Source organism: Hipposideros armiger, unplaced genomic scaffold, assembly GCF_001890085.2.
Source record: "Hipposideros armiger isolate ML-2016 unplaced genomic scaffold, ASM189008v1 scaffold_46, whole genome shotgun sequence".
NCBI classification, from domain to species: domain Eukaryota; kingdom Metazoa; phylum Chordata; class Mammalia; order Chiroptera; family Hipposideridae; genus Hipposideros; species Hipposideros armiger.
Window position 1 is genome coordinate 2,511,589 of NW_017731396.1, and position 8,817 is coordinate 2,520,405.

Below are 8,817 nucleotides of genomic sequence, written 5' to 3' on the forward strand. Positions count from 1 at the left end.
ATAAAAATCTTTAAAAAAAAAAAAAAGGCAGAACCTAAAAAAAAAGAAAAACCCAACAGTTACTATCCACGACCCCCGGCTATTCATTATTAACTAGTTTCTGGTTCGCATAAGAAGGTGGCTCAGAGTGTGAGAGCTAAGAGGGGTCTGGAGACTGTGAGTCCCTCCCCCAGTGGACAACCCCTCCCCCACTGATTTATACGGACCCTGAGGCCAGAGTCTACAGCCAAGTTAGTGCAGGGACAGCCCCAGACCCAGGCTTCTGACCCTACCCAGTCCCTTTGCCACCACCTGCTTTGTCATGCTTATTTGATGATTTGGATCATCTGCCTTCCCCTGAAAGCAAAGGCTTGACCCCAGGGTTTCAGACCCTGACCAGGGAGGTGGGCAGGGAGCCAGAGGCTGATGGGACGTCAGGGGTGGGGAGCAGTCGGCCTGTTTAAAAGCTGCATGCACAAATGCACGTACATGCACATCCACGACAGCACACCCACACCTCCTGGCCTCAGCACCTGCCATGCAGACGCCCAGCACAGCTTATCCACCCCCCACCTGAAAACGGGCCTGTTGTCTGGCCCAGGAGATACTGGGGAAAGAAATGCCTTGGCAAGGATAAAAAACGGGTGTGTCCTCTGTCCTGAGCCCACCTCCAGGGGGTCTGTGTATCATGGGCTGACACTTGCATTTCAAATACACTCACTGGTCGGCTGCAATGTCCCAAAGGAAACAGCAGGTCCTTGAACTTCCTTGAGGCCTCAAGTCCTGCCACTCGCTGGCATCCACCCTTGAGCTTGGTAGCAGTTAGAACAGCCACTGCCCTGGCTTGGAGGAACTCTGCACAAGGGACCAAGGCCTTTCCGACCCATGGCCTCCCAGCTCTGTAGGAGCCATGAAACAAAGCCAAGTAGAGACACTGTCAGCACCCACAGATACAGGCGGCCCCCACTGTGTTCCCAGCCCCTGAGGCCCCCTCCTTGCTGTGCACCAAAGGCCAGAATTTGGCCATCTAGGCCTAAGCAGCATGTCAAGGAGAGCTGGGTGCCCACCAAGACCTGGAACTCTGCCAAGCCTGCCTCCCACAAGACCAGCATCTAACATGCTTGCAGGAACGGGAACATTTGGATAAAAAGAGCACACTTCCACCTGTTTGAAGGGTGAGTGGCAGGATTGTTATTCATTCATTCATTCATTCATTCATTCATTCAACAAACACTACAGGCATGTGGACACCAGGCCCTGGGCTAGGTGCTGGGGGTGCCTCAGTGAACACAAGGCTCAAAACTCCCTGCCTTCAAAGTTTCCATTCTAGTGACGGGAAGACAGACAACAAATAAAATCAAAGAGTAAAGAATATGGTATGTTAGAAGGGGGAGGTGCTATAGAGAAACATAGGGAAAGAGAAGGACGGTGGGGTGTACTGGGTGGAGGGGTACAAATGAAATAAAATGGTCAGGAAAGGCCTCACAGAGAAAGTGGCTTTGGAGCAGAGACATGAAGACAGACAGAGAGAGGGAGGGAGCCAGGCAGGCAGAGGGGCGGCACAGGATGGCCAGTGCAAAGGCCCTGAGGTGGGACTGAGCCAGCCTGGAAGGCTGAGGGTGAGCTCAGGGGAGTGGTGGGGTTCCTGCATCACTGGGGTCACTGTAAGGACTTTGGCTTTGACCCTAAATGAGATGGGGGTCACTTGGGAGCTGTGAGCAGAGGAGAAGCTAGCAATTAGGGGGGAGGCAATGACCCCCCAAAACAGAAGGGAGCAGTGGGGGAGAAGAGAAGGGCCCGGATTCTGGGTGAACTTTAAAAGTAGACTGGACAGGATTGGCCAACAGGGTAACGCAAGGGGTCTGGCCTGGGAAACTGGGGGGATGGAGTTGCCTTCAGCTGAGATGGGAAGAGGGGGCAATTGATTAATAACCCACTGATGACTCTCAGGAGGGAGGGCAGATGCTGCAGAAGCACATGGCTGGGGCCACCTCACCAGACTGCGATGGGGCGGGTGTGGTGGTCAGAGGGCTTCCCTGAGGAGGTGGCATTTAAGCTGAGGCCTGAAGGAAGAACAGGCTGGAGGCAAGGACTAGCAGCTGCTGGGAAGACCTGAATGAGGGCAGTTGGGGGGAACTTCCAGCAGCCCCATGGGGCCCAAGTGTTGCTAAGGGCGAGGAGAGACAGCTCCAGATGAGGCCAGAGGTGGGCAGAAGGGTTTGGGCTGCTTACTCAGCACCCAAAAGGAAGGAGGCTTGGCCCTCTAGCAGCCCAATCAGACCGAGAAATGGAGACCGGTAATAAATAGCCGCAGATGAGTCATCTCAAGCCCTGACTTTCAGCCTGCTTCGTAGCGCTCCCTGGCCTGCCTCCTTCCCCGGAGGGGCCCCTGATTTCAGAATGACCAGGTCAGGCAGAGCTCAGCCCTCAGGGGCCCCCGTTGCTGGGAGCTCACCCCTGCAAAACCCTTGGGGGCAGAGCAGCTTTTCCTTGAAGCAGGTGGGGCCCCATCACCTTCCCCAGGACTCAGATGAAAATGAATAGCACACAGAAAACCTTGTTCATGTCACCAGTGCTCCAAATTAAAAAAGAAACAAGAAAGAAAAGCCTGTACTAATAAAAGGTAATTGGGGATATCCAGGCGTTTTTAAAAACAGAAGCGTTTGGAAAGGTCAGGCAAAGCTGGGTTCAAACCCCACCTCCGTCACTGCCACAGCTGAGCACGTGGAGCAGGCTGGTTAACCTCCCTGACCCTCCGTTTCACCCACTTCACAGGGGTGTGCAAAGATTAAAGGAGGCGACAAATCTTAGCGCCGTGCTGGGCACACAGGAAGCCCTCATTGCCCATCTGCCACAAAGACAGGAATCTCTTCTAAGTACGTGGCCACCTTAGTCAGGGCCCAGCCACATGAACAGATGAGGCCACCCTTCTTCCTGCAGGACCCCAGGTCCCCCCGGCCTCCATGCAGGACCCCTGGCTGGAAGGGAAGCTCCCTGAGGGCAGGGGTTTTTCTCTAATTTCCTCAGTGCTTCCCCCCCTCCCCAGGGCTTGGCGCAATACATATTTGTTGAATTAATGACTGTAACCATCCTGAGTTAATATAATAATCGTCAAACAGCTATAATAGTCTGGCTTGCTGCATTTCCACAGATTCAGGTGAGCTGTGACACAATTTAGGAGACCCGCAATCCCATAAGGCAAGCCTGCTCAGCCTTTTCCCCAAGAAAACATTATCCTTATTATCCTGGAATGGAAGCAAATCTCCGTGGGGGGTGGGGGAGGAAGAGGGGAAACCCCACCATCCTGGAAGGTAAATAAACCTGTTCCCTGACCCACAGGAAGACACTACCTCTGTGCAAACAGCCTTGAAAAGATTGTCCAGGACAAGAGCTGACATAGACGTGTGGGAACACCAGGGAGAACCTTTCCCCAACACACAGTGCTGACTGCCAGGTGCTATGTGCGAGCCAGGGGTCGCAACACCAGCCCTTGTATGGGTTTGCTAGTGCGGCTGTAACAAAATACCAGAGGCTGGGTGACTTAGACAACAGAAACTTAGTTCTCACAGTTCTAAGGGCCGGAAGTCCAAGATCAAGGTGGCGGCAGCTTTAGCGGCTGCTTCTCCCCTTGGCTTGGGGACTGCCGCCTTCTCACTGTGACCTCACAGGGCCTTTCCTGTGCGTGTGCACACCCCTGGTGTCCTTCCCTCTTGTTTTAAGGACGCGGTCCTAATGGATTAGGGCGCAACCTTGTGATCTCATTTCTCCTTAATTACCTTTGTAAAAGGCCTGCCTCCAAATACAATCACATTGAGGGTTGGGGCTTCAGCATATGAATTTGTGGGGGACACAGTTGAGTCTGTACCAGCCCTTATCTGCATGGGCTCCTGTATGCGCCCCTGTATCCCACAAGGTAGGCTTTATAACAGCCCATTTACAGATATGAAATGAAGTTGAGAGATGAAAGGCCTAACGTCACCTCAGACAAAAAGAAAAGAATCACAATGCCCTGCTCTTCCAGTGAATAACACACCTCAGCTCCAAATAACTTGGAAAGGAGGAGGGGAATCCTGGGAATGGAGGCCTGAAGCCTGGGAGCCAGAAGAGGCCACTTCCTCTCAGGGATTCTTCCCGGACTTGGCAATGCTGTCAGTGAGGGCGGGAGCGCCTTGCCCAGGTGCGCTCTGCCAGGCACTGCAGAGCTAGGCTTGCACACAGTCTAAAGGAAGGGAGTCGAAGGCCAGCTTCTAGAACTCAAGCTGTGGCTGGGGGAGGGGCAGCACAGCTGGGGCAGAGCCGACAGGTGTCGGCATCCTCAGAAAGCTCTGTGTCAGCTGGTGACCCCGAGTTCCCTGAAGGGGCTCTCAGCTATAGCATCAGGGTGCTCTCTGCCCAAGCACTTCTTGACTTTCTCACAGAAACTCCCAGCTGAGGTTGAATGTCATACTCCTGTGCTATTGGGGGTCTGTCCACAGCCCCAGCCCCCGCTGCGACATCACTTCCGGTCCTCACACCGCCTTCCTCTCTCCCTTCCATTTCGCACGTGGCTGGGCAGCAGCCGAGCTGGCAGCAGGGCAGTCCTGGACCCGTTCCCCCTCAGTGGACACATGGCAGAGGCAGGAGGTGGCCCGGGAGGTGTGGGGTTCGAGCTACGGCTGCTGGTGCTCTGAAAACCACAGCGACAGAGAGAAAGATCGAAAAAAGTCCTTCCCAGTCAGAATGAAAAGTGAGACAGAGAAACTGAGTGAGAAGATCTGGGTAAAAGAAAAGCCAAACGTCGGCTTCCATGAAAGAAACACAGCCCAGTTGTTAAATGACTAAGTGGCAATGATAGGGTCTCCTGCTGCACGTGTGTGTGTGTGTGTGTGTGTGTGCGTGTGTGTGTTTGCATACACACATGAGGAAGGGTGAGCATGAGGGTGTGTGCATGTGAGGCTGTGCGCCCATAACGTGCGAGGGTGTGTAGGATGTGTGTGCGAGCATGAGAGGGCGCATGTCCTTGCAATGTGTGTGTGCACATGGGTGTGTGTGTGAGACTGTGTGTGTACAAGTATGTGAGGGTGTGAGGAGCGTGTGCTCGTGGCTGTGTGTGAGTAAAGGTGTGTACATGCATGTGTGTGTGAGAGGGGTGTGGTCAGCAAAGCAGTAAGCACCTGCCCCGCTTTCACAGCAGCCTGGGCACAAACACCCCCACCGCCAGGAGAAGAAAATCAAGCTCAAGGCAGGGAGGTGACTTGCCAGTGTTGCCTGGTGTCAGGGAAACAGACAGGCCCTGGCTTTGCCACTGCTCCCTGCTGTGCTGCCTCCCCAGGAACAAAAAAAAAAGAGTCCCACTTAAAGCTGGCCCCAGGAAAAAAGAAATACCAGGAGAGTTGTCACTGACGGGCACCGTGGTACAAGTTAGAAGCATGGGCTCTGGAGTTCATGGTGGTCTGAGTTCAAATCCCAGCTGGGTCACATGCTAGCTGTTGGCCTTAGGCAAGTCATTTAACCTCTCTATGCCTCAACTTCTCCATCTGTAAAATGGGGATAATAACCTTCCCTCAGAGGCCAGTTTGAGGACTCAGAGTTGAGACGTAAAACTCTTAGCAGAGCACCTGGCACATAGCAGGTACTACATACATCTTCCTGGTTATTGTCCTGATAGGAGATGTCTACAAATAATGAGGCCCTGGATTTAATAAACTCGGGGGACACATGAATCCCCAAGATTATGAAATCCTAAAATGCATCAGATGCTGGAGTGACCAGACACCAAGAGCAAGTCGGCTGAATCCCAGCTTGAGGGAGAGCGGGGACAGAGGCAGGTATGGGTGAGGGCCCTACCCAAGGCCCGTCTGCTGCCCACCCAGGCCCATCTGCCAGGGAACTCGTCTCCTCCACGTGATGTCCATCGGTGAGAGGCTGGTTTGCCTGGGAAGATAACCCACATTTGCAGGCAGAAAAAAACGAGGCCCAGGCAAGGACAGCTTTGGGGGGTCAGGAATCACAGGGCAGGACGCCTGTCCAGGTTCCCTTCCCCCAGCATCCTTCCACCTCCTCAAGCCCCACAAGGAATTTTCTGGCATGAAGGGTGTATTAGTCTGCTCAGGGTGCCACAACTCAGTACGCAGTACACACGGAGCAGCTTAAACAGAAATGTATTTCCTAACAGTTCTGGACACTGGAAGTTTGAGATCAAAGCGTCGGCAGGATTCGCTCCTTCTGAGGCCTCTCCTGGGTTTGCGGACGGCCTTCTTCTGGCTGGGTCTTCACATGGTCTTTCCTCTGTACGTGGGCATATCAGAGTCCAAATTTCTCCTTTTTATAGGACATCAGTCACGTTGGAGTATAAAAAAAAAAACCACCTCATTTTAACTTAATCACCTTTTTAAAGACCTGATCGCTTACTTAATACCGTTACATTCTGAGGTTACTCAGATTATGGTTTTAACATGAGTTTAGCAATGTTTCAACAAAAATTTTACATTCTCTTACAGTTCTAGAAGCCAGAAGTCTGAAGTCATGGTGTCAGCAGGGTTGTGGTACCTGCTGGGGGCTCTGAGGGACAATCTGTTCTGTGCCTCTGTCCTGGCGTCTGGTGGCTGCCAACCACCCTTGGTGTGCCTTGGCCGGTAGCTGTGTCCCTCCAATCTCTGCCTCCGTCATCACATCCCTTCTCCCTGTGTCTGTGTGCCTTCTTTTCTGTCTCTAACAAGGACACCAATTATTGGAGTTAAGGCCCTCCCTAATCCAGGATGACCTCATCTCAGTATCCTCACCTTAATTACAACTGCAGAGACCCTCACTCCAGATAAGGTCACATTCCAGGGGTTTGAGCAGACATATCTTTTAGGGTCACCACGTTATGGACCCAGGAGTGATGCTGGCTTCTCATGATACCGGAGGCCACCAAGTTCTTTGAGATCATTGACAAGCTGAGGCCTACAGGACAAGCAGCACCCAGGGACCCCTGCCCTTCAGAAGGCCCCTAGCCCAGCAAGGTAAGCTCGATGAGCCCACCTGGGCCTGGTCAAGACACACAGGAAGATGAAGGCTGACAAGGTGGCCTCGATGGGACGGCTTCCAGAGCTGGTGAGGACAGGGAATGCATGTGGCCAGCAGGGAGACCGAGGAAATGTTTGGGCAACAGTTCCTGAAGGCAGGACGTGAGAGAGGCTTCTTCCCAAAGGAAGAGATGGATGGAGGTTTGTGTAACCCCCACGCCTCGGCCTGCTGTCTTCCCACGCGGCGGCACACGCTGTTCCACAGCCCCCGAGTTCAAACCCAAGGATTCCTGGAAGGGCCTGAGTGGTTTCCAGGCCTCTGACCCTCCCACCCACCCAACTCTCCCACTCACACAGGTCCCTCCCCATCTGGCAGGCACACGGGGGCAGAGGCCTTCGTCCATCATTTACCGGAAAAATTGCCTAGAACTTTCCTTTTCACCCTCTCTCATTTCTCACTGTTTCAGGCCAGGTGAGGTAGACTCCACAAAGACAGGACCCCCATCTCACATGGGCCCTTGTTTTCAAATAATAAATAATATCTCACATTTACTTACTAAGCCCTTACTCAGCACCAGTTACTGCTCTAAGCATTTCATTACCCGATCGTCTCATTTAACCCTCAAAACGCCCCTATAAGGAAGTAGCACTATCGTCTCCATTTTACGGATGAGGAAACTGAGGTTCAGAGAGGCCCACTGACTTGCCCAACTGCACTCCAGGCCTGTGGTTCCAGGTCCAGTGCTCTGCCCACACAGATCTGGGAGAGTTTCCTTCTTGCTGTTTCTCCCTCTCCCAGCAGACTCTGGCAAGAGAAGCCGGTGGGGGGGGGGGGGTCAGAATTTGCTGGGAGTGGGAAAGAGGGGCAGCTGGGCCCCCCTCTGGGCTGGGGGCAGGAAGGATCCCCGCTGCCACCACCACCCCCGTTGAATCTGAGGTCTGGAAAATTCTCAAAGCCTCCCTCCCCTCTTCTCTTCCGGCTGAGTCCCCAACCCTGGCTGGCCTGGAACAGTCTCTTTGCCGTGGGAGCTGGGGCCCAGACCACTTGAGTCCCCTGGCCCCCTGCCATAATTGCAGGGTCTGAGGGAGGCAGAGGGGTCTCAACTGAGTTTCAGAGGCTGTTCTGGGGGCTTCTGGGAATGGAGAGAGAAGCCCTACTCCTCCGTCCAGACAAAAAGGACCTGAAACAATACCTGTGGTCAGGGCTTAATCTGGTGCCACGACAGGGGGATGTCCCCAAAGGCCACCTAAGCCACCATCAGGCACCGGTAGTCACAGAGACCCAACCTCACACCACTCCCGCCAGCCACAGCATGGTCCCTTGGGGCCCGGGCTTCCCCTTGTGACTTCCTACCCACCCCCAAGGTGTTGGTCACTTCACAGGCCCAGTGACACGACAGCTCTGCTCATGGCCTTTGCTTCCAGCTACAGCTCCCCCGACCCAGCCCTAGCCAAGGAGCTGGGAGAGCGTGTCTACGTCGATTTACCTGATACTCTTTCTGGTTCCCTCTTATCGCCTCAGGGGAGGTATGAGCAAGAAAGAATGAATTCCGAGGGCCGGCTGCTGTGCCCCAGCTGGTCTTATGACGGGCGAGGTGGGGTGGGAGGACAGGAAGAGCTGATGACAACCGCAATGCTTATCATGTATTGCCATCTTCCTGTCTGCTCTCGCTCACCTCTCCCTGGCATCACCTTTTACAGATGAACCCCAGCCACAGAGAGGTCAGATGCCACGACCACAGTCAGGGAGCAGCCGAATGCTGGGGGTGGTCTGACCTGAGCTCCGATCTCTGAAGCCAGGCTCCGCGCTCCTCCCCCAGATCAGGCTTCCGATGCAGCTCCCCAGTTCCCC

At 53.9% G+C, this 8,817-nt stretch overlaps 1 long non-coding RNA gene across 1 annotated transcript; it reads right to left on the minus strand.

Annotated features, from left to right (window-relative positions):
- Positions 1-6,102: 6,102 nt before the first annotated feature.
- Positions 6,103-7,122, minus strand: LOC109381247 (uncharacterized). Its single transcript, XR_002123667.1, has 2 exons — positions 6,457-7,122; positions 6,103-6,279 (listed from the first exon to the last, which is right to left on the minus strand). It is a non-coding gene; the product is annotated as an uncharacterized LOC109381247 (long non-coding RNA).
- Between the last annotated feature and the right edge of the window lie 1,695 nt (positions 7,123-8,817).